This window comes from Notamacropus eugenii, chromosome 1 (genome assembly GCF_028372415.1).
Source record: "Notamacropus eugenii isolate mMacEug1 chromosome 1, mMacEug1.pri_v2, whole genome shotgun sequence".
Taxonomy (NCBI): domain Eukaryota; kingdom Metazoa; phylum Chordata; class Mammalia; order Diprotodontia; family Macropodidae; genus Notamacropus; species Notamacropus eugenii.
This window is the reverse complement of record NC_092872.1, coordinates 57,176,797-57,201,655: the sequence shown is the minus strand read 5'-3', so window position 1 is coordinate 57,201,655 and position 24,859 is coordinate 57,176,797. Positions and strand designations below refer to the sequence as shown.

At 41.6% G+C, this 24,859-nt stretch overlaps 1 pseudogene; it reads left to right on the top strand.

Annotated features, from left to right (window-relative positions):
- The first annotated feature begins 154 nt into the window (after positions 1–154).
- Positions 155–2,456, top strand: LOC140520771 (solute carrier family 15 member 2 pseudogene; annotated as a pseudogene).
- The last annotated feature ends 22,403 nt before the right edge of the window (positions 2,457–24,859 follow it).

Sequence of the window (24,859 nt, the reverse complement as noted above, 5' to 3'; positions counted from 1 at the left end):
TCCAAGTCAACTAACTCGTCATTTCCTGCACCACAGCAATATTCCCACTTTATGTTGTCTAGTTATTTTAAACAGTCCAAAATGTTGATAAATATGGCTGACACAATATAACTTCCCTATTTTTCTCTTTTGATTAAATATATTTTAGCCTTAACTTTGTTTGATCAAGATGTGTGGAATCAATTTAACATCTATTAGGAAAATGGCAATTGGTATGATCTTGCCATCCCTGGCATTTGCAACTGCAGCTACTGTTGAGATCAAGGTAAATGAACTGAGTCCACGTAAACCAGGAGGCAAAGAGGTTTACCTGAGGATTTTGAATCTGGCAGATGATGAAATGAAAGTGTCATTGATGGATTATCATAACAACTCTCATTTTCAGAGCCCATCAAACCCTTTCAGAACAAAACAGACCATTCCAAAATGCTCCTGACCATAGAGAGCCAGCGTGTCCACTTCCAGCTATAGTATCACAACATATCTGTTACCAGGGAACACATCCTGGAAGAGAAGAACAGATACAGCTTGGTCATTCGTGGAGATCACAATGGAGTTTCCAGCTTGCTGATGAAGGACATGGTAACCTCAACAGTCAATGGGATGGCAGCTGTGAGGTTTATTAACACCTTGGATAAACATGTTAACCTCATCTTAAGTAGAGATATCTCCCTCAGTGTTGGTGAAGCTATGGAATCTCTACCTACGAAACCTTGGAAAGGGGAAAATGCCATCATGTGCAGTGTGGGACAGAAGACAAGGACTTCTGGGACCTGGGCCTGCTTGGCTTTGGTGCAGCATATGTGGTCGCTATTATTGATAGTTCTGATCAGGGTCTCCAGGCATGGAAGACTGAAGATGTATCTCCCAAGCAAATGTTCACTGCCACGGTTTATAGCAGTCACTGTAGGTGAGGTTATGTTCTCTGTCACAGAATGCTCAGGGCCCCCTCAGCATGAAGTCAGTACTACAGGCAGCCTGGCTCCTGACAGTGACCATGGGGAATATCACTGTAGTTATTGTAGCACAGACAAGTGCTTTGGTACAGTCGGGCTGAATTTATCTTGTTTCCTGTGTCCTGCTTGGAGACAAGGCTCCATCATGGGCTGCTACTACATCCCTGCGAAACCAGAAGATGCTTATAGTTTGGAAGACACAATGCCTTCCACATCAAGGAGAACAAGAAAAACCTAGTGACCAAGAAGACAAAACTCTGTGCTCCCTTAGCTCTATTCCAAGATTTTTTTTTTACCTGCCCTAATCAGTCTAATTTATGCTTGGTCCTGGCCCAGACTATATCTGTCATTGAGTATTCTTCCTTCTACTGGGCTAGGCCAAAGAAGTAGCACTGATTTCATCAGAGACCCTCACCTGCAACTCTCTTTCATCTTCTCCCTCTGGGGGCACCAACCCTGGAATAGGGACCTACTGCACACTTGAGTAAGAAATCTAACCACTTCATACCTCAGTCCCATCACCTATTAATGCAGAATAGAGTCTGTCATACATTGTTTTATGAAACTGGAACAGATGGTTATTCCTTGTGTGTCTAACAGAATGTGAGGGGCAGGTATGTGGTGCAGTGGATAGAGCACCAATGCAGGAGTCAGGAGGACCTGAATTCAAATCTCACCTCAGACACTTGACACTCACTAGCTGTGTGACCTTGGGCAAGTCACTTAACCCCAATTGCCTCATCCTGGGTCATCTTCAGTCATCCTGATGATTATCTGGTCACTGGATTCAGATGGCTCTGGAGGAGGAGTGAGGCTAGTGACCTGCACAGCCTTCCCTCACTCAAAACAAAGTCAAAACAAGTCATGTCATTATTTTTCTGATGGCATGGTCTTCTTCGGCAACGAAGGACGAACACACAACAGAATATGAACAACATAATTTAGCATATGTTACTGTGTAACTGTTACATTCTTCTGTGTGTGACACTTGTTGAGGAAGAAGGAAAATATGCACCTGTATTTGCCATTTGGAACATTACCAAATGTACTTGGTCTTGTTGTCTAGGTCCTAGTCATTTAACTTTGTTATGTCTAGAAACTGGACTTTTGTCAGTGCAACAGAATTGCTCAAGCCTAAGTAAACTGATTTATATTTAAAAAAAACAAACTGTCAGATCATGATTCCTATCCCTGCTCCTTTTTCCCTAACAAATTCTACTCCAATTTTTGTTTTTATGCTTATATCTTTTTCCTTATCCCTCCTGACTCCTCTACTTTACTTCTGCCTGCTACCTTCCCCTCCTATTACTTAACCTACCCCCCTTCCAAGAATCCCTCCCTTATCCTCCCATTCCCATTAATCAAAACACTCTTCTATACCCCACTTTAACCTATTCCCTCACCCTCCCCTCTAAAGATTCTTCCCCTCTAAAGATCCCTCCCTTATCCTCTCTCTTCTCCCTGTCTCCTTAGCATTTTGTATGTCAAATCTTCAGTTAAGTTCAGGTGTTTTTTTTTCCTTAACAAAAACTTGAATGTCTGACAGTTCATTAAATGTCCTTTTTTCTCCATTCAGGATAATGCTTAGCTTTGCTGGGTATATATCCTTTGCTCTTCTGTATATCAGTGTTCTGAGTTGCCACTGGTAGGTCTCCTGTGATTCTAACTGTGGCACTGCCATATTTAAGCTTTTTTTCTTGTTGCTTGTAATATTTTATTCTTGAGCTGGGAGTTTTGGAATTTGACGATGATATTCTTATGTGTTTTCCTTGTAGAAGCTCATTTAGGTGGTGACTGGTGATTAGTGATTAGTGGATTTTTTCTATTTCTATTCTACTTTCTATTTTTTTCCATTTCTATTTCTATTCTAGTTTCCCCTCTTGTTCTAATACATCAGGACAATTTTCTTTAATTATTTTTTATATTATTGTATCAAGATTCTTTTTGTGATCATATCTTTCATATAGAGTACAGTCTGATTATTCTTATGTTTTCTCTTCTTGACCTGTTTTCCAGATCAGTTTTTTTATGAGATATTTAACATTGTCTTCTATTTTTTAATTCTATATATTTTGTTTTATTATTACTTGTTCTCTTATACCTTTGCTGGCTTCCCTTTGCCTAATTCTGATTTTCAAGGAATCGTTTTCTTAAGATTGCGTATCTCTTTTTGTAATTAGTTGACTTGCTTTTTGTTTTTTCTTGGATTGTTTTTTTGTTAATCTTCTTGTTTTTTCTTGGATTGTTTTTTTTTAGTCTTTCCTCAATCTCTCTCATTTGATTTTGGCATAGACCAATATCTTACACGATTTACCAAGACAAGGTCAAAATAGATACATGACTTAGATATAAACGCAAATATTACAAGAAAATGTGAAGAACGTGGAACATATTACTTCTCAAATTTATGGATAGATGAATAATTTATGAGTGAACAAACGAGAGTGTTGTGAGATGTAAAATGAATAATTCTGATAACATTAAATTTAAAAGGTTTTGTACAAATAAATCAAATGTGGCCAAGATCAGAAGGAAAGCAGAAAACTGGGGAAAAAAATTTTATAGACAGTTCCTCACAGATCATATCTCAAATACAGAAAGAACTTTGTGTGGAAGAATTTGAGTAATTTCCCAACTGATAAATGGTCGAAGGGTATGAAAGGCAGTTTTCTGATGAAGAAATCAAAATAATTTATAGTCACATGAAAAAATGCTCTAAATCATTATTGATTAAAGAAATACAAATTAAAACAATTTTAATTTTACATCATTTTACACCTATCAGATTGGCTAAAATGATAGAAGGGGAAAGTGACAAATATTGGAGGGGATGTGGAAAAATTGGGACCTTAATTCACTGTTGGTGATCTGTGAGTTGATCCAACCATTTTGGAGAGAGATTTAGAATTATGTCAAAAGAGTTATTATACTGCCCATATATATTTTTTTAATATTTTCATCTTTCACCCAGCAATACCACCATTAGGTCTGTTTCCCAAAATGAGTAGGGAAAATGGAAGAGAATCTACATGTCCTAGAATATTTACAACAGTTCTCTTTGTGGTAGCAAAGAACTGGACACTGTAGGGATGCCTGTCAAATGAGGCGTAGCTAAACAAATTGTGGTATATGTTGATGAAGGAATATTACTCTGCTACAAGAAAAGATAAGCACAGTGATTTTAGAAAAGCATGGAGACCTCCACAAGATAATGAAGAATGAAATGAGCGAAACCAAGAGAACACTGTATACAGTAACAGCAGTACTGTTTTAAGAACAACTCGGATCAATCAACTCATTCTGTTATGAATACCAAATTAGCCTCAAAGATCCTATGAAGGAATATGCTTTTTGAATACAGAAAGGAATATTGCTGTAATGTAGGAAATGATGAAATGGTTGATTCAGAAAAACATGAAGAGACTTGGACTTACCAAGAAAGATGCTATACACTTTTACAGAAACAGGAAATAATCATAGTATAGTCTTTCATATATGTGTATGAGTATATATGTATGTATGTGTGTATATATATATATATATATATATATATATATATATATATATATGAGTGTATGTTTATAGATATCTATGTATATATTTAGGATGAGGGGGAGAAAGGGGAAAAAAATTAAGTAAAAAGTACACAGCAGAGAATAAAAGAAAACTGATGCAAAGAAAAGCTGGGCAGCTTTGAAAACAATGCCCAGTATTTATTATATAGGTTTTCTTGAAATGGAAATGTATTGTTTTGTACTGAATCCTCTCTTATAGCGTGCTGTGTACATGGTACTGTTTTTTTTCTTCTTTTCTCACTTTGAATTTAAGTGTAAAATAAAAAATATAATGAATTTACAAATGCTAAAAAAATAAAAAATTATGTTGAAAATGATCTTTACATGTAATTAGAAAAAATAAAATAGTATTTACCAAGAAAAGAAAATATAAGGGAATGAGGACATAAAAATAAAGTGCAAAGGGAGAAAGAGCCTATGAGTGGAAGAGTGGCATTTAAGTGCTGTATTAAAGGATGGCTAAGATTTCAATAGCTGGAAGTAATAAACTACAGAGCAGGGTTCCTATCAATTTTTGTCTCATGGATCTCTTTGGGAATTCAGCTAACAAGCCTTTGGATCCCTTCTCAGAATTATGTTTTGCATTAAAAAATACATATGAATACAAAGGAAATCAATTAAATTGAAAAAATTACCAAAATATTAAGAAAAATTCATTGACTACCCTTCTCCCCCTAAGATGCTTTCTCTGAACTTTGTTTGTATTTCATTATTCTGTATCATATTTACTTTTCATATTGTGGTTATTAGTGGTACATGTCTTATGTCTTACAGTTAAGGGCTTCCCCCTAGTGTGACCAGTATAAACAAAGTCACATCGATGAAAAGAATACAGAATGTGCCTGAGTGCCTGGGATTCATCCATTTTGGATGGAACAAAGGACATATAAAAGGGAGAAAACAGCGTGTGGAAATGCTAGAAAGGTAGCTTTTATGGACCGAGATTAGGGAGGTTTATGGTGGACAGTTTATTTGGAATTTCTTTGAGAGCAGAGAAGAAACTGAGCCTAGGCACAGAAAGGGGCAGGTAGGTGGTGCATATGGATGGAGGGCAGGCCTTGGAGTAAGGAGGATCTGAGTTCAAATCCAGCCTTAGTTGCTAGTTGTGTGACCCGGGGACAAGTCACTTAACCCTGCTTGCCTCAGTTTCCTCATCTGTAAAATGAGCTGGAGAAGGACATGGCAAACCATGCAGTGTCTTTGCCAAGACAACCCCAGACTGGGTCATGAAGAGTTGGATGTGACTGAGCACTATGGACAGACAACCAAGAAGGGGGCTTCAGCAAAACAGGGACAGTGGTCTAAGGGATGGATCGCTGGAAAGGTGGAGGGGCCAGGACCACATTCACTTCTTAAACATTTTTGCATTTTATTCCCCCCTAGTTACAGGTAAAGGTAATTTAATTTTTTCCTCAGATTCTGAGTTCCCAATTCTCTCCCTCCTGTCACTGAGAAGGCGAGCCCCGCGGCAGTCATACACGTGCGGTCAAGCTGCGAAGGACCAGACAAAGGGGGGTTCTGTCCGTCAAAGGGAAGGAGGAGATGACCAGCCCCTGTGGTCACTCCCTCTTACGGCCATAGCGATCGCCGTCCTCACAGGGTTCACGCATCACCTCAGGCGCTGTGCTAATGACAGCTCCGTGGAGCCTCCTCACACCCGGGCTAAGCGCCAGGATTACTATTCTACAGTTCAGGAACTGAGCCCCAGAGAGGCAGCTGACTTGCCCCGGGTCTGGTTGCGGTCTGAGGCAGAATTCGAACTCAGCTCTCGTGGATTCCAAGTCCCACGCTCCGTCCACGGCGCCACCTAAGCTGCCTGCGACATAGGATGCTAACAAAAACAGACTGTGTGCGCGTGCGCATCTGCACAACGGCTGCAGTAAAGGGCGGGGGGGGGGGGGGGGAGGGGACGGTGACCGCGTGGTGGGGGGGGGGGCGGGGCCGTTAACACCAACACGGCCGAAGCGTTAGGGCCCCGCTCCGTCCGCGGCCTGGCCTGACTCCCGGCCTCGGCGCCTTCAGCCGCCGCCCACGGCTCCGCCACACCGCTCCCGAGTTTAGCGCGGGGTCTCGGCCGCAGGGCGCATGCTCCCCGTCAGCTCCCACAGCTGCGCAGTGCCCCTCCAGCTCGCCCCTCCTCCCTGGGGACTCTCCCCACGGACACCTGAGCAGGAGCCCATGTCGCTTGGGCTGGAGGGCGGGTTTCCCTTCTTTGGTTAAATCCTCTTTCAGTCCTGCGGCTCTGCGACCCCGTGGGGGGTTTTCTTGGCAAAGATACCGGAGTGGCTTGCCATCTCCTTCTCCAGGTCCTTTTACAGAAGAGGAAACTTGAGATAAACAGGGTCAAATGACTTGCCCAGGGTCACACGCAGCAAGCGTCTGAGGCAGGATTCGAACTCATCCTCCTGGCTCCAAGCCCCAGCAGTCTATCCAGTGTCGTGACCCTGACCCACCAATAAGAAGCGAGACTCCACCCGCAGGCTACACGCCAGCCCCGGGCTGGAGTATGGAAGGGGTGGAGGGATTCCCTCCACTAAGTGGGAGCCCGAGAGGGCGGGGCTCTGGGCGCGCCTCTGGAGCCCAGGGAGGAGACCCGGGCCTCCCTCCCCCAGCTCTCGGCTTCCGGCTCACGCGCCGCCCCGCCCCATTCAGACGGTTCTCTGGGCGGTGCTGCCTGAACGCCCAGGCCGGGCCAGGGGACGAGGCCGCCGAGGTCTCCCCGCCGCCGGGCCCGGGTGAGCAGCCCGCCTCCCTCCCCCGCACACGCCCCCGTCTCCCCAGGGGCCCACCCTTGTTCGAACCACTGGGGCATCTGGAGGTGGAGCGATAACGCCCTCATTTTGCAGGGAAGTTGAGGCTTCCGAGGTTACTGGCCAGGCCAGCCACGCCCACTTTTCCTGGCCAATAAATAGGAGCCCTGCGGTGGAATCGCTAAGGGGCGCTGGGGCCTCAAGGTGAGACGCCTCCGTTACGGTCACCTGGCACGAAGAAGTAGTTTGATGCATGCTTCGTTTCCAATGGGAAACGCCTTAGAACTTCGTTATGCATCACGTAGGCATGTCGTAAATAAACTGTATGGACGCTTTGTTTGCACATCACGCCGGCCTTGCCCCACCGTCCCAGAAGAGATGTCATAAATACAAGTTCAGCAGAACAGATGAGATGTTCGTAAACTGCTCGGCAGGTGCGGCCAGTTCTCGATGAATACCAGCGGACCCTTCTCCCCCTCGCCGTACGGGGGGCAGGGTCTCCTCCCGGCACTACAATAACAAACTGCCTGTAGTAGGCACTTCCTAAAAGCCCGTTCCTCCCCTCCGCTGCCTCCCTAATCTACAGATGGAAAAGGTCTGATTTAACATGCAGTACTCCGTACTCATGCTGTTCACCTCTGCAGAGGTGTCTTCTCACGTCTCTGAAGCCAAGCTCACTGCCCATGATTTTGAGGCACCTGGTTTTTAGCCTTCTCCCATTTCCAGCGTTGCAGTTTTTTTTCTCTTACTTTGTTTTTAAATTCCAATATTTAAGTTTAGGATTGTTTTTATTTCTTTTCTCTATTCTGTATTTACGTTTTGGTGCTTGACTCCAAAATAAAAAAAATTTAAAAAGAATGAAAGTTGGGGGACTCCCCAAGGAACTGCCATTTCATCACTATTCTGAACAGATTCTTCAGGCATTCTTCTACGAGACCTAGCAATGTCTGTACTTCAATGAAATTGTCATTTCCAGGTTTAGGGTCCGGCCAATGTAAGGGTACAGTGTACAGGAGACACAAGTGGAAGTGTCAAGAATGAGAAACAGAGAAAAAAGGCCAATCTGACCGGATTTCAGGGTGTAAGAGAGGGAGTAATGTCCAATAAGGCTGGAAAGAACTGTTGGGGCCAAGTGTAAAAGGCTTTAAAAATTAAATTTATATTTGAAGGAAGTCCCTGGCTTTGCTGAGTGGCACGGTCAGATCTGTTTAGTGGCATGAAGAATGGACCAAAGGAGCAAGACCTGAGGAAGGGAAATCAATTAAGAGGCTCTTGCAATAATTGAGGCCAAAGGGATGAGGGTCTGAACTAAGGTGCTATCTGTGTGAAACAGGAGAAGGAAGAGGACTGGATTTGGTATTGTGGAAGGAGAAATGGCAAAGATTTTGCAAGTGTTTGGAAGTGTGAGATTAGAGTGAGAAGTTGAGGATAATGGCAAGGTTACCAGTGTGGGAGAATAAAAGAATGATGGTACCTTCCACAGAACCGGTAAAGTTTAAAAGAAGGGAAGAGAGAGAAGGAAGTGGAGGATGAGCTGAAGAGAAGGGGACAAAGGTATCAGGGAGTCATTGGTGCAATGAAACAGGCTTCCTATGTCAACACAGAAGGAAAGGACTTAAGACAGATTTTTCAGACATGGATAGCCAATGGGTGGATTTGTTTTGTTTGACTGTACCGACTACTTGGGAGATTTTTTTGGAGGGGTGGTGGTGGTGGGGAGAGGAGGGAATGTAAGGAAAGAAGAAGAACTAGTGATATTAATCCCTCCCCCCCAAATAAACACTATCAATGCAGTGACTTCCTGTTGTCTCCAACATCAAATACAAAATGCCATGTGTGGCATTCAAATCCTTTATACTCTAGCTCCCTCCTACCTTTCCAGCTTTCTTACACCTTACTCCCTAACATTCTCTTCTATCCCCTGACACTGGCCTCTTGGTTATTCCATGAACAAGACACTCCATCACTTGTCTCTGGGCATTCTCATAAATCCCCTATGTCTGGTATGCTGTCCCTCTGCACTATAACTATAACTATAATTACCTCCCTGGCTTCCTACCTTGAAGTTCCAACTAAAATCCTTTTACAGGAAGTCTTTCCCCAATTCCCTTTTTAATCCCAGTGCCTTTCTTCTGTTAATTATTTCTTATTTATCCTGTACATAGTTTGCTTGCATGAAGTTGTTTGTCCGTTGTCTTTCCCGTTAAGATTGTTAGCTCCTTGAGGGGAGGGACAACCTTTTTCCTCTTTGTATCCTCCAAGTTTAGCACAGTGCCTGACACGTGCTTAATAATTGTTTCTTGACTGACTGATTTAAAGAAAATAAACAGAAGAGAAGCAGATGAGTGGCATGGTGCAAGGCTTGGAGTCAGGAAGACTCATCTTCCTGAGTTCAAATCCAGCTTCAGATACTTCCTAGCAGTGTGACTCTGGGCAGGTCACTTAACCCTGCATACCTCAGTTCCTCAACTGTAAAATGAGCTAGAGAAGGAAACAGAGAACTACTCCAGTATCTTTGCCAAAAAATCCCCAAACAGGGTCATGAAGAGTAGGACATGACTGAAAACCAATGAAACAACAAAACAGAAGAGATCAGAAAAAGCTTCAAAGGGCAACACACAGAAGTGAAATAACTTTCAAACTAGCATGCTGAAAGGAGTACGTTTTTTTTTAAAAGCGGCACATTAAGCTTTGCAATTTCATATACAATTATCTTATGTTCTTTGTATATGGAAAAGTTCAAGTTTGTTAGTGCTTGCCAAATTCATAAAACAATCAATTTTTTAAAAGATAATTGCTTTATAATTTAGTTTAAGATCTGGTGATGCTTGGAAGTGTGGGGTGATAGTCGGAAGTTGAGGATAATGGCAAGGTTACCAATGTGAGAGACTAAAAGAAAACAGGGTCTTACACGGAAATAGTAAAGTAAAAGAAGGGAAGAGAGAGAAGGGAGTAGGGGATGGGCAGAAGAAAGCTGTCAGGGAGTCACTGGTGTGATAAAGCAGGCTTCCTACACCAACAGAGAAGCGATGGACATAAGACATTATGTCTTTATTCCTACTTTCCCCCATTACTTCCCCTGACATTGTAAAACTTTTGTTCTTTAATTTTGTTATTTTTGTCTCTTTTTTTAAAAAAAATCCCCTTATTTTGATAAAATATTTCAAAGCATTATCAAAATTACATTTTACTAGATAAAAAATAGATAAGTTTATGATTCCAATGAGTGAGTTAGACATGGTCTGTAAGGAAGCATGACTAGCAACAGCAGCAGAGTCTATTTGTGGACATGTCCTATGGCTGTTATTTCATTAGTGTGGAGGATGCCCCATCAGTGGGGAGGAAGGCCCCACCACCAAGGTAAATCGGTGACTGCTGTGCCGTTTACATTTAGAGGACTGCTTAAGTGAACTGCCCAGGCTCACATGGCAAGGATGTGCCAGAGGCAGAACTTGTACCTGGGTCTTCCTGACTTCAGAGCTCGTTCTCTATCCGTTCCACCGTGGTGCTCCTGTGATAAACAAAGCATTTGGTAAATAATCCGTTATGCAAGAAGAATTGCTGGGAAAACTGAAGAGCAGTCTGGTGAGAAAAAGGTATAGAGTAGCTTCTTAGGAACCACATAGGATAATAAATTCGAAGTATGCGAATGAGCTAAATATGAAAAGTTACTTCCATTTGATAAACGTTAAGTAAGCATCCACTATGTGAAAGTCCCTACCATCAAAAAACCTTACATTTTAATAGGGGGTAGGGCAGGATGCACAGAAGGTGTGCATTCCAGCAATGGGGGAAAACCTGTGCAAAGGTAAGGAGATGGGAGATGACATGGGAAGTACACAGAACAGGCAGATCTGCCACCTTGAAAGAGAGAGTAAAAGGGTGTCACACAACAATTCTGGAACTGCAAGAAGGAGCCAGTTTGTAGAAAGCTTTAAAAGTCAGACCAGTTAGTTGGTACTTTATCTGAGAGGCAACGTGGAATGATTTTCATATTTGTGTTTGCATACACAGTGCCTGGCACACTGGCTGGCACATAGTATGCATTTAATAAATGCTTATTGAATTGAATGAGCAAAAACAGAGATCTGATCATGTCTATGCTACTCAAAACATTTCTGTGGTGCTTATTATCTTCAGGATAAAGAGGGATTTCTCAGCAGAACACCTCCCTCCCTCGATCTAACTTTACTTCATATTAATTTATTTCTTATTTCATATTAGACTCCTTCACAAACTCTTTGTTCTAGTCAAACTTTCCTGGCTTGGACCAAGCTGTTCCAACTCCTACCTGTGTGCCTTTGCATGGGTGGTCTCCCATGTCTAGAATGGATTCCCTCATCCCATCTAACCCTTATGCCCTTAGCATTTCTTGCAGTAAGATACAGAGGAGTCGAAAGAGAGGATCCGGGAGTGATTTTGCCTCAGAATTGGTGAAGAAAGCCTTTCATCAGAGGCCCCACTGATGCATCTGGGAGTCTATGGAAACCTCTCCCGCCCTCCCAGCCTTTGGGAAAGGAACAGAATCTGCTGTTCTACATTTCACGGAGGTTAATAAAGGAATGGAAGTGCTGTAACCTCTCCAGGTAGCATGGGCTAACATTGGGTGTGTCTGGCGTGAGGAGCTACCAGTGCATGACCAAACTTCAAAGTCATATGGATCCACACAGCCCTTGAATACAACAAATTCAACCCATTTTGTGTCTAGCGGGACTCCTTGTCTTAGTCCATAAGAAACCCTACCAACCTGAAAACGAACTTTCCTTTCTCTTAAAGCTTACTGTGAGGGGAAAAAAACCTTACTGTGAATTTCTGATTCTGACTTTGTTTCCACCCTCGCCAATACCTCTTGCTTCTTGTCTTTTAGCAGTTAATTGATCCATCTGCCCAGTTCCTGATATTGGTTTGTTGTACCACATTCCTGGGCTCTGTCTGTAAAATGAAGTAGTTAAGGTGGATGATGTCCAAACAATTAAGGGAATAAGTATAGACAATGGGGAAACAAAATGAGTACTCTGCAGATGATATGATGATTTACATAGGAAACCCTAAAAGGTGAACTAAAAAATTAAAATAACAATTTCGGTAAAGATGTAGGATAGAAAGTAAATCCACGTAAATCATTAGCATTCCTTTATATTAAAAACAAAATCCAAGAGGAAGACATAGAAAGAGAAATTCCATTCAAAATGCCTCCAGAATATAGAAAATATTTGGGAATCTATGTACTAGGATACACCTATGAAACTACACAAACCAACCACAAAACACTCTTTGCAGAAATAGACACACCTAAATAAAAATGTTCATTGTTCATGGGGTGAGTGAGCCAGTAAAAATGACAATACTACCAAAATTAATTTACTTATCCAGGGTCATACCATACTACCAAAGGACCACTTTATAGAGGTATAGAGGTTGAAAAAATGATGACAAAATCCATCTGGAGGAACAAAAAGTGAAGAGACTCAAGGGAAATAATAAGAATAAAAAGTGGTAAGAAAAGGAGCATAGCAGTACCACATCTCAAACTATACTGAAAAGGAATATTCAAAAAAATTTGGTGCTGATTAAGAAATAGAGAAGCGCAAACAAACAGAGTAGTTTAGAGTTTGATAAATCCCCAAACCCCAGAGACAACAGGGCAGGAACTCACCATTCAAGAAAAACTACTTGGAAAACTAGAAAGTAGTTTGACAGAAAATATGCAAAGGTCTCCATTCCCACATATATAAGGAATTCATTAAAATTTATGAGCCATTTACCAATAGATAATTAGTCAAAGGATATAAACAAGCAGTCTTCAAAGGAAGAAATCAAATTATCAACAATCATATAAAAATACTCCAAATCACTAATATTTAGAGAAACATGAATCAAAGCAACTTTGAAGATCTACCTCATACCCATCAAATAGAGAAAGATGACAAAAATGTTGGAAAGGATGTGTGAAAACAAGTATAATCCATTCTTGGTGGAACTGAACTGATCTACCTATTCTGGAAAGCAATTTGGATCTATGCCCCACAAATCACTAAACTCCATACCCAGCAATGTCACTATAAACTTCTTCCCCCAAAATATCAAAGAAATATTGAAAGAATCCATATACAGAAAAATATTTATAGCAGCAATTCCTGTAGTATCCCCAGCCTGGAAACTACAATTCTACAAGGCTGAAGGGGAAGCACAATAACCATCTCCTCTCAGCTGTCTCCAACTCTTTGTGACCCCCAGGGAGGTGACGGACAGGTTTAAAATATAGGAGACAGACCTTTTTGGACATGGCCAACATGGGAATTTGTTTTGCTGGACTTACGTATTTGTTATGAAGATTATTTTTTCTTTTGTCGTTCAATTAGGTATGGAGAATGGAAGGAAGAGATAAATGTTTATTAAAGAACTAAATTTAGAACTCAAAATCTTATAAAAGTGAATGTAGAAAACTAAAAACAAATAAATAAATGAAGAACTAAATAAACAAACCGAGATGATGAATATGTCTTTTCCAGCTCTGTGTCTATGATTTTAGGACTGCAGAGCTATGCTTAGCTCTCCAAGCAGGAGAGGACTTGATCAGCACTGTGGCCAGCCAGGGAGGGGCTGAATGGACCAGCACACCTTCAAATACTCAGAGACAGTTAACCACATCCCATTTGTCTACTCTCTGAATTTCAAATGTTCAAACACTTAACTTCTTCTTGAAGCTAAACTTACTTCTTCCTTCACTTGCTACATGGCACGGTTTTTAGTACTCTTACCTACGGATCATTCTCCTCAAGATGGATTCCAGGTTACTCATGTCCTTCCTAAAAAAATCTGAACACAATATTCCTGGTCCGATCAAGGCAGACTATGACAGGCCTATAACCTCCATTGTTTTAGCATTTTGGGGGGCTGACATGCTATTCTGTTGACTCACTGACCTGGTAGCTCACTAAAATTCACATCTTTTTTCATGAATCAGAACCTTCATGTAAAAATAGACCTCTCCCATTTCATACTCATTTAGTTGGTTTTTTTTAACTTAGGTATTAAACTTTTATCCCCGTTAAACTTTATTTTACTATAGAGTCTATTGTAACTTGCTGAATTCTTTTTGTATCTCTATTCTGTATTTCAATATCCTTTCCAATTTCTTATCATTCACAAATTTGCTAAATGTGTTATCTAGGTATTTTTTTCATACAAATCACTGATAAAACTTTTAAACAGAAAAGACCAAGAGCAGATCCTTTGGGTTCTAACTGGAGACCCAATTCTCAACTTGTACCATAATCTTTTTCATATTTTTCCCTCATGTCCATATCATGACACTTTGTCAAATGCCTTGCTGAAATCCAGATATACTATGTCTATCACACTGGTCTATTAATTTAGTAACCTTTCCTAAAAAGAGAACAAGATTAGTTTCCCATGTCCTACCCTTGATGACCTTCAATTCTTAGTTATCATTACTTCTAACAGTTTAAACCATCCTTTAGTAATATTTTAGAATTTTGCGAAAGCAGTTTTCAGAAGAAGAAATGAAAGCTCAGTCCCACAAAAAAAATGTTTTAAATCACTACTGATTAGAGAAGTACAAATTAAAATAACACTGACATATCACCTCATACCTATCAGATTAGTTAACATGACAGAAAAGCAAAATGACACATGCTTGAGGGGATGCGGAAAAACTGGGACACTAATACACTGTTGGTGGAACTGTGACTTGATCTAGTCATTCTGGAGAGCAATTTGGAACTATGTCCAAAGGGCTACAAAACCATGCATATCCTTTGACCCAGTACTACTGGGTCTGTATCCCAAAGAGATCAAACAAAAAGGATCTATTTGTAACCAAGTATTTATAGTAGTTCTTTTTGTGGTGGCAATTGGGGAATGGCTGAACAAGTTGTGGCATAAGAATATAATGGGATACTATTGCACTATAAGAAACGATGAACAAGATAGTTTTAGAAAAACCTGGGAAGACTGACATGCACTGATGCAAAGTGAAGTGAGTATAACCAGGAAAACACTGTACATAGTAACAGCAATATTGTAAGAATGATCAACTGTGAAAGAGAATTCCAAAGGACCCATGATGAAAAATGCAAACCACCTCCAGAGGGAGAACTGATTAACTCTGAGAACAGATTAAAACATACTTTTAAAAATTTCTTGATTTTGGGTTTTTTTTTTGTTTTCTTTTGCAACATGGCTAATATGGAAGTATGCTTTGCAATACTTTCCATGGCTAATTGATATATTGCTTGCCTCAGGGGGAGGGAGAGAATCTGGAACTCAAAATTTTAAAAAAAAGTTAATTAAAAAAATTTTTACAAATATTTAATGAAATAAATAAAACTTATTAAAAAGAATTTTGCCAAAAATCACAGTCAAGCTCACTAATCTATAGTTTTAAGAATTCATCCTTTTATGATTTTTGAAAATCAGGACAATTCTCAACCTCTAGTTTGCATAATCTCATCTATTCTCCATAGTTTTTCAAAGGTCACCAATAGCATCTTTGTTTGGGTCTGGTGCCTTGAACTCAGTGTGGGCAGTAAGGAACTCTTCTATCCTGTCCTCACTTCTCTTGAGTTTCACTCAATGCTTTTCTACACATTTTTGTTCCATCCTTCCCCATCCTAAAGAAGTTCCCTTTGGAAGAGAAACAAAAGAGTCGAGTTATTCTGCCTTCCATTTGCCACCAATTATAGGGAGCTCCTTAACAGTGGTCCTCTCCCTACTTGTAGCTTCCTTGTGCCCTCAATAAATCTTAGCTTTCCCCCCTTTTTTTGTCCTGAGCATTAATCACCGACTTTAGCTCTTTTGAAGGTTATCGCATTTGACACTACTTTTGCAGAACCATGCTACTCTTGTCTATTTCTCCTCAGTTTTGCCTCTACCTTTTAAAGTCTCTCAAAGTGAAATGAGTTTGTTGTCTAAGTACATTTCTCCAGATAACTACCCCTTTATCCCCTTTAGGCTCATTTGTCTCATTGGCACCTGTTATTCATGACGCTTTGTATGTGTATCCTGGGTGGCTGTTAACTGGCACACCTGGCCTGCCCCTTACTCTTCCTTGCCTCATGCTAGAGATGGGTTTCCAAGCATGGGTAAGGTAAAGTGGGATGTGAACTTGAGTAAATCAATCAGGGAAAGATTTCGGTGAGTGTTGAATGCCAGGATGAGTCAGAATGTGGTTTGAGAGACAGTAACAAAGTTTCTGAATGGAAGACTGATGACAGTCATCTGTCATGGTGTGCAGGACAGGCTGTCTAGAAGCAGGGAGGAAAGAATGTAGCAAAAGGGAGACGACTTAGGAGGGTATTAAAACATTCCAAGTCATAGGATGTCAAAGAAAAATATTAATACTGTATCCGATATTTTAGGCACATACCTTTCTGAAACAATTTAATATTAATCTAATATCCAAACCATTTCTGACTTGGAAAGAGAGATGCTAAAATAGGAATAGTTTCTCCATGCCCTCTAACATGCCTTAAAAACAATTTTAGGTAACATTTACAAGAATCCTGAAGAAGAAAATCACATTATGCAAAAACAGTTTTAGGTTAACATTCTAGAATAGATGAATAATCAAGTTACCCTCACATTTCTTCCTGGACCTCTCCCTTTCAGGGATCTTTAAGGCTCCTTCTAGAAGATTTATAAGAAGAATCTTTTGGAAAAGGAGGCAAATAGTGTACCTCCCTTTCCATGGAATAGAAAATATTTCCCTTGGGGGTTAGAGGGTATCTTACTGCTCTCACAGTTAAGTTTCTTTATCACTCTTAATCCATTTCCCTAAGAAAATCCATGGCTTTTGTTCTCCCAATTTGAGAAACTAAAAAGGAAGTTTATAATATACATCCACAACACATACTACTATATGTAAGGTACACTAAGGATGAAAAATGAAAAGTCCCTGACCTTGGTCAAAAGGTGAATTATATGTAAAAATAATGATTGGGGGGAGAAAGTTTTTCTTAGGCACAGTAACGGTGAGAGGAGAGTATAGGAAGGATAGATATGGAGAAGCTCAGAGGAAAGGCCAAATATGTACTGTTGGTTGCCTTGGTGATTTGGGATCTTACCTGTCTAGGATGTGTTAACACTCTACAGTAAGTCTGTGTAACACTGAGAAAACATCAGCACTTCTGACCGCATGTTTCACACACACAGAGATACTTGTCCCGTGGCAGTGGTACTTGTACTGCAGTATTAAAAAAGAACGAGTTCGTGAATGTCGGCCTTGTCAACAGTAGTTTAATTTTCTTATTCTTCCTCAGATTTCTTTTACCAAAGTGAAACGATTACTGACATTTGCCATTTCAGGTCATAAGATAAACAGTGAAAACAACGGAGTCTAAAGTTCTGAAGAAATGTAACCACATAGTGTATTATCTTTAAAAATGGCTTAACCTTTTTTCTGTGTCATGAAACTCTTCAGGGGAATGCATAAATGCATTAAATAAAATATATAATATTATAAAGGAAATCAATTATATTGAGATATAGTCATCAAAATATTTTTAAAAAACAAGTTTAGAGATCCCAGGTTAAGAACCCTTGACCCAGAAGATCTAAGGTTCCAACCCGGCCCCCTTTCCCCAAATTCTGAGTGTTAGAGAAACCTAGAAAGACAAAGAAAAGTTATAAAGACAAGTATATGACTTCAAGAAAAGAAGAGAGGGAAAACCAGAAACTTTTGTCTAGAAAAGAGGTTTCAAGAAGTCAGAATTGCAAAATGGAAAAATTTCATAAATGTAAAGAATGTGGGAAAAGCTTTCATGGTCACAACCACCTCATCTTACACCAGAGAATCCACGCGGGAAAGAAGCTTCCCAAATGTGGGAGATGGATTAGCTCAAACCTAGACACTCTTCTCCAAGTGCTTCCTGGGGAGGAATTCCTTAATCAGAATGGAGAAAAGCTTTAATCGTACCTCCACATTGTTATCATCGGTAAGGTGACTATTTCACAGGATAACAGCCTTCCATAGAGTAGAATACAGAACTCCTTGTTTACTGGAGATCCCTCAAAGGAAAGAGAAAATGGAAAAAAGCAATGAGAGCATGAACCTTATCCAGGGGTTGGCACAGTGCCTGGGTAAACACCAAGTAAACATTTAATAAATGACTGTTAATTTGACTTGTAAATGTAACTAAAAGAGCTCCAGTCAAGGATCACAGTAATAAAAACGGACATTTACATTGAAATTGTAGGTTTGCCAAGGATGGTTTTCTAGATTCTGAACCTGGGTTAAGTGAAAGGGGGGTTGACAAATATAGTAAAGTCAGGAGGGGGGGGGTGTTTAGGTGTAAAAACAATGAGTTCTTAGAAACAAGGTAGGTATTCATTGATTGGGAAAGGGTTAAACAAACTGTAGCAAATAAATGCAATGGAATATTAATGTGCTGGTATTGATACAAACATGAGAAATATGAAAAAGCACACCGAAGGCTTAAGATGAATTGATTGATGCAAAGTGAAGTGAACAGGCCCAGAAGAATAATATAGACAATAATTACAACAATGGAAATGAAAATAACCACCACAAAACAATCAAAACTGAAGGCTGTGAAATTACAAGTAATCAGCTTGACTGCAAAGAAGAGACAGAAGACATTTCCCTCTGCTCCTTCACAGAAGTCAGGGCTAAGGGATGTGAAACATCAAATAGATCAGATTGGGGTGGGGGGAGAATGTGTTGATTGGTTTTACCAAATTTCTCTCTCTCTCTCTCTGTCTTTTATTGTAATGATCAACTCTCTGGGAGAGTGGAGAAAAGGAATATAGCCTTTTCTGTATTTTTTCTATATAAGGAATTTAGGTAATGCAAAAAAAGGATATCAATAAAAATATTTTTAAAAGATAAGTTTTGTTTTATGTGTGTTGAATTAGAGATGTTTAGGGGATACTCATTTTGAGATGTCCAGGAGGCAGCTGGAGAGGCAGAATTGGGCACTAGTTTGGGAAGGGTAGCTCGAGTATGGTAGAATAGGCCTTCGTAGGGCTTGGGTAGATGATTAAAGGTAATATGAATGAAGATGACAGTTGATGGGTGTAAAAATAGAAGGGAAGCTCAATCCCAGACTTCCACGTGGCACTGTGAAAACCAAGGAAGCGCACATCAAAAAGCTTCAAGGGGCAGCTCTGTACAGAGATATCCACAGCCAAAGAACTAGAAATAAATTAATATCCAAAACAATCTCAAAACAGGAAGGAGTTAAATATGACAAATTCTTGTAGTTGAGAAAATGCAAAGCTCCTATCTTCAGAACTTTTTGAAAACCGTGGGTTTTCATCTGAGAAGCAGCTAGGTGGCACAGGGGATAGAACACCAAAAGGATTTTTGCCTGATCCAAATTAACCTAGTGCAGCGAATCACAGCAGGGAAATGTTCTTCCTGCTCAGCTGTACTTTACTCTAGCTCAGAACTAGCAGAAACCTCGGAGATATAGATCAACATCTTGGTTTTAAGGATGGGGAAACTAAGGCCACAGAGATAAAGTGGTTTATCCCCAGCAAAAAAATTAAGCGCAACGAGAATTCAGATCTCCTGAAATTCCTGCCCCGGGGTTCTTCCATTACATTATCTGACTACACGTCCAAGATCCGGGGTTCACTTCCCGGGTCAACTGTGTTGCAAGGTCAAACATACCTTTATGGAAAAGATGCCGCCATGTGCTTAAAGGGATATAAGAGGGAGAGACTAAAGAAAATCTGTCACCATACCTAGAAAATATATCGCCCGACCAAACTTTACGGAGGGCTCTTCAAAAGCATGAGGATGCCGGTAATCAATAGCAGTTCAGGACTCAAGAAATCGGAGTTACCAACCTGCGCTAGGTCTTTCCAGGGCGTGGTTCTGGGGAATACCGGAAGGGACACGCCCTTTTCCGGCTTCATTCCCAGAGGGCTACTTATTGGCTAGTCCGCTTTTCCGGAGGGCATTCTGGGAAATATCAATCCCAGCGGGCTTCCTTCGCGCCGTTTGGTTTGTTGACCTCTGGGAGTTGTAGTTCCACGGGCTACTCCTTACAAGGGATTTGGTTTCTCTTATTCTAAGAACTTCCGGCCCCAGTTGAGGGAGAAGGGGTAGGAACTGCCCTGCTCTTAACTCCTAGAGGTGGGGGACAGAGCCTGCAATGGGTGACGGAGCTGGAGGCTGGCAGAGAATTATCTTGGGGAAAGGGAGCAGCGAGCTGCCGAACCGAGCACGAGATAAAGAGTACAATCATCTTCCTCGCCCCTAACCTCGTTTCTTGGGACATTCCTGTTCCTCAGTAACAAAAAAGCGCTTTTGTTCTAGTCTCAGGAGAGATCTCCCTTCTGTCCACTCCCCTTTACGCTTCTCCCCCTGCTCTCACCCCGCCTCCGAGAGACTGCCTCCCCTCTGCCTACGCCTCTTTAGGCTCCTCCCCCTGCTCCCACCCCGCCCCCGAGAGACTGCCTCCCCTCTGCCTACGCCTCTTTAGGCTCCTCCCCCTGCTCTCACCCCGCCCCCGAGAGACTGCCTCCCCTCTGCCTACGCCTCTTTAGGCTCCTCCCCCTGCTCTCACCCCGCCCCCGAGAGACTGCCTCCCCTCTGCCTACGCCTCTTTAGGCTCCTCCCCCTGCTCCCACCCCGCCCCCAATAGACTGCCTCCCCTCCGCCTACGCCCCTTTAGGCTCCTCCTCCTGCTCTCGCCCCGCCCCTAAGGAAACCGCTCCTCTCGGTCCCGCCCCTTTAGATCCCGCCTCTTCCTGCTCTCGCCCCGCCTCTGGTGGTCTTATGCCCTCTGGTCCCGCGCCTTAGGCTTCTTTCTTTCACCCCGCTACCAGGAGAAAGATTCTTTTGGGTTTTACCAGGAGCGCGGAGGAATCCCCTTCCTTGAATGATAAGCAGGAAAGGATCTCCGAAATCACCTAGTTCTACCCGGCTCTGAACAAGAATCCCTCCCTTTTGTGCTCCCCCCGCCTCCCGGGCGTCTATCCTCGCCAGTGAAAGGGCACGTCGCCCCCTCCCTCCCAGAGCAGCGCGGGCTTCTCTGAGCAGCTTCCACCCCCCCTCGCGTGGGCTCCTCCGGCCCGTCCCGAAGGGTTCCTCCTGCGGCCCCCTCCTGTGAGATCCCTCTCCCCCTAAACTCCGACCTGACCCTCGTACTGCCTGGAGACCGCCCCCAAACTTCCATTTCCTTCCCTCCTTGCGGAGCCGTCTCCGACTCTCCGTGACCCCATTTGGGACCGTCCTCCTGGAGTGGTTTTCCATTTCCTTCTCCAACACATTTTACAGATGAGGAAACTGAGGTCAACAGGATTAAGTGACAGCCAGTGCGTGTCTGAGACCAGAAAGGTGTGTCTGGGCCCAGCACGCGGTGCCCTCAGCCATCTCCTCTCTCTGTAGTTGGGGGAGGGGAGGAGGATCGTGGTAAAAGGCAGTGGTGAAGTGGATGTGGCTTCTCCCCTGGGCCTTCCAACCCCACCCCACCCTCTAAAGCAGGCCTGCCTTCATTCAGGCCTCGCCTCTTCCACCCCTGAGCTGTGCCCAGCTGTGGCCTGGCCTTCTGTCACGGGGCTCTTAAAATAGGGAGGGACATTGAATCAACTGGCAGGACCTTAGAGCTTATCTAATGTATCTGATGATGTCAGCTGTCTGGCGTTTAAAAACAAAAAGGCTGTTGAATTTCTATGATTTTTTTCTCCCAAAACTGATACCCTGATCACTCTAGCCTTGGGAGACACCAGGGCTCCTTAGTGCCAATTCTCCAGACATGTTTATTCCTTGCAAACCTTTTCATCCTTCCTCAAACCTCCCTTTGCTCCCCTCACCCCCGCTTCATCCTCTCAACTGAGAATCTTGCCTCATGTATAGAAAAAGGCCATTCCCAGTGAGTTCTGTCTTCTCCCTCCTTCCTCATCTCAGATGCCCTCTACCGCTATTACCTCCTCTCTTGTCTTACAAGAAGTAACCTTACTCCTTACCAAGGCCCACTCTTTCACCTACAAAAGTCATCCCATTTCTTCCCATCTCCTCTGAAAGATTGCCCCCTCTATCATCCCAACTCTGCCACTTGTCTTCCATCCCTCCCTGTTTATTGGCTCCTTCCCTGGGGCATAAAAACATGCCCCTGCTTCTTCATCCTCTAAACACACTCACTTGATCCATCCATCCCTGATAACTGTTGTCATGTATCTCATCTACCATTTGTGCCTAAAGTAAAAAGGCTATCTATGCACAATATTCCTTTACTTTCTCTCCTCTCTCTCTTCTTGATCTCTTACAATCAGATTTGCTGCCTCCTCATTCCACTGAAACTCCTCTCTCCAAAGTTACTAATGATCTCTTAATTGACAAATCTAATGGCTTTTTCTCAAGCCTCATTCTTCTTGACCTCCCTGTAGCCATTGATACTTGATCACCCTCTTCCCCAACTACCTTTCGGACTTCTCAAACTATATGTCTGGTAGACATCTTAAACTCAACATGCCCCAAACCAAACTCATTATCTTTCCCCCTGAATTTGTTCCCTTTTAACTTCCCTATGGCTATAGAGGGCAACACCATTAAACTCAGTCCCTAAGGCTCACTTCCTAGGTGCCATGCTTGACTTCCAGCTATTACTCCCCATATCCAAACTGTTGCCAATGCCTGTCGGTTTCACTCTGCAATATCTCTCAAGTATGTCTACTTCTCTCTGATACTTTTACCACTTTGGTACAAATCCTCATCACCTCACTCTTGGACTATGGCAATAGCCTGTTGGTGAATCTTCCTGCCCTAAGTCTCTCCCACCCTCCATTCAGCCACTAAAATAGCTTTCCTAAAGCAAAGGCCAGGCCATATCATCTCCTTATGCAATAAACTTCAGTGGTTCCCTGTCACCTCTGGAATCAAATACCAAATCCCTTGTTTGCTATTCAAAGCCCTTCATAACCTAGACATCCCTCTCCTACTTTTCCAGTCTTCTTACACTTTGCTCCCCTGTATATACTTTTTGATCTAGTGACACTGGCCTCCTTGTTGTCCCATGAACAAAACACCCCATGTCTTGTTTCTGGGAATCTTTTTTGTCTGTCCCTCCCCTCTTCTCTGCTTATTGGCTTTGCTGGCTTCCTTCGAAACCCTATCAGAGGGAAACCTTTCTTGATCCTTGTTAATTCTAGTGCTTTCTATTCTGTTATTTCTCTTGTATATAGTTGTTTGCATATCTTCTCCCCCATTAGACTGTGAGCTCCTTGAGGTCAGATATTGTCTTTTTTGCCTCTTTTTGTATCTCCTACTCTTAGCACAGTGCCTGACACATAATAGGTATTTAATAAATCAATTTTGCTTTTTTCAGTGGAGAAGTATGGGTAGTAAGACTAATCACCAGATATATGGGGAAGCTGTGTTGTGAGGAGGAGAGAGTTAAATGTGGTTATTAACCTTAATCTATTCACTTAATGAAGGGCCTTCCCATAGGCCCCCCATTTCATCCTGACCTGTTATTTCTTTTTTCCCCAGCAGCTTTCCCCCAGAATATGGAAAGGGCATTAGAAAAATATTTAATATTTTTAATTTTATGTATTAGAAAATGGGTTTTAAATCCTCCTACATGGTACATATGTTATTTTTCTCTTTCTTTGATGTGAGTCAAAAGGTATGCACACTTTAGTAACTTTGGGGGCATAGTTCCAAATTATTTTTCAGAATGACTAGGCCTATTCACAGCTCTACCAACAGTTAGATTATTATTTCCCCAAAGCTCCTGCAACAGTTGTCATTTTCTCCTTTTGTCACCTTTGCCAGTTTGATTGAGCGTGAACTCTGAAGTTGCTTTGATTTTAAATTCTCTAATTATTCGTGACTTAGAGAATTTTAAAAATATAGCTGTCAATAGCTTAGATTTCTTCTTTTTAAAAATTGTCTGTTAATGTACTTCACCATACCTATTAGATAGTGGCTCTAACTCATATATTTAAGTCAGTTCCTTATATATCTTAGAAATGAGACTTTTATCAGAGAGACTTCCTGCAAAGATTTTCCCCATTTATATTTCCCTTCTAATTTTACTCATTAGATTTGTGTAAAAAAATGTAAAATATTATATAATCAAAATGGTTTATTTTATCTTCTATGACCTCATCATTTGTTTAGTCATGAATCCTTCCCCTGTCCATAGATCTGAATGACCATTCTTTATTCCTTTAATTTGCTTATGATGTGACCTTCTGTGTCCAGATTATATATCCATTTAGAATTAATCTTAGTACATGATATGAAATATTGGTATGAAGAAGAAGAAGAAAGCAATAAAAAGAAAGAGAAGAAAATAAGCTTCAATTCACACTGAATTCCATCAGCTTTCTATCTGGAGATAGACAGCATGTTATATAATGGGTCTTTTGGAATGGTGTTTGGTTATTGTGTTAATCAGAGTTTCTAAGTCTTTTAAGTTTTATTATCTTTATAATGGGGTATTTGGGGTGTTTAGGAGGTCTAGCACTTCCGGCATGAGGACTTGCCGAACCTTTGGTGTCCACTTGGTTCACTTAATTCTCACCTGTGGTTCCAAGAAACCATAGCATGCGCAGTGGCCATACCACTGTAAAATCTTTG